Source organism: Pinus tabuliformis, chromosome J, assembly GCF_031772625.1.
Source record: "Pinus tabuliformis cultivar Carrire ecotype Pingquan chromosome J, CPIR1, whole genome shotgun sequence".
NCBI lineage: Eukaryota > Viridiplantae > Streptophyta > Pinopsida > Pinales > Pinaceae > Pinus > Pinus tabuliformis.
Window position 1 is genome coordinate 1,512,352,926 of NC_142295.1, and position 1,384 is coordinate 1,512,354,309.

Genomic DNA, 1,384 nt, shown 5'->3' on the forward strand with positions numbered 1-1,384 from the left:
AGGTATAAGGCAAGGGGATCCCCTATCCCCCTTCCTCTTTATAATGGCAGCTGAGGGCCTGGGAAGATACTTTAAGAAGGAACTACAAGAAAGGAAAATCAAAGGTTTAAGGTTATGGGGAGACAATTTGCCCATAACCCATCAACAGTTTGTAGACGACATTATGCTATTCTGTGAGGCATCATTAAAAGAAGTAAGAAACATTAAAAGAATCCTGGACTTGTTTATGGAGGCATCAGGGATGGAGATCAACAAGGAGAAATCTTGCACCTTTGTCTTTAACACCATAGATTCAATCAAAACTCACCTAACCAGGACTTTAGGATTCAGGCAGGGAGAACTCCCAACAAAGTACTTGGGGAATCAGCTAGATACAAATCCTAAAAGAATGGTAAACTGGCAGAAGGTCATAGAAAAAATCAAGAATAAAATAGCAAGCTGGTCATTCAGATCTTTAAACATTGCAGGTAGGATAGTCCTCCTGAAATCTGTCCTCCAAGCAATACCTATTTATCCCTTATCAATCATGGCTGCTCCCCAAGGAGCATGTACGAAAATTAAAGAGATTTATGGAAAATTCATTTGGGGCGGTCCGAATCAACAGAGGAAATGGGCACTAGTCTCCTGGAAAAATCTAACGAAAAGAAAAGAGGAAGGAGGTCTAGGATTGAGAGATCCGGAGATGCTAAATAAGGTGCTTGGAGCAAAATTGTGGTGGCGGTGGATGCGGGGAGGAAACGACCTGTGGAAGAAAATATGGAACCATAAGTACAATATGCCAAAAACAACGGAGGAAATCCTAAGACTGGAAGAAATTCCGAAAGGTTCAACAATTTGGGAACTAGCAAGCCAAAACAGGGACTTAATCAATAGCCATGCATTCTGGGAAATAAGAGGAGGAAGAAACGCCAGATTTTGGGATGAGAAATGGCAGCAGAGAGACAAATTGATTAATATACAAACCCTCCAGAATATACAACAAAATGCGCTTAGGGAGGGCAGGACATACGTAAAGGATTACTGGATGGAAGGGGAGACAGATGGAATATGGAGAAAATGGAAAAAGCCAGAGGAATGGGACGAAAACATAAATCAAGAACAGCAAAGAACATACCTAAAAGAGCTTGAATCAAGGAAAATAAAGGTCAGAACCGGGGAGGATATCCTCCGATGGGGAAAATCAACGAGAGGAACCTTTACAGTTAAGGAGGCTTATTACCTGATGGGGCAACAGGAGAGAGCAGAGGAAGACACGGAGTGGAAAATCATTTGGGACAGTAAATGGTGGCCGAAGATAGCCTTATTTGCATGGCTTGTGGGAAAAGAAAGAATCTTAACTTGGGATAAAATACAAAAGAGAGGCATTCTCGGGCCATCGAGGTGT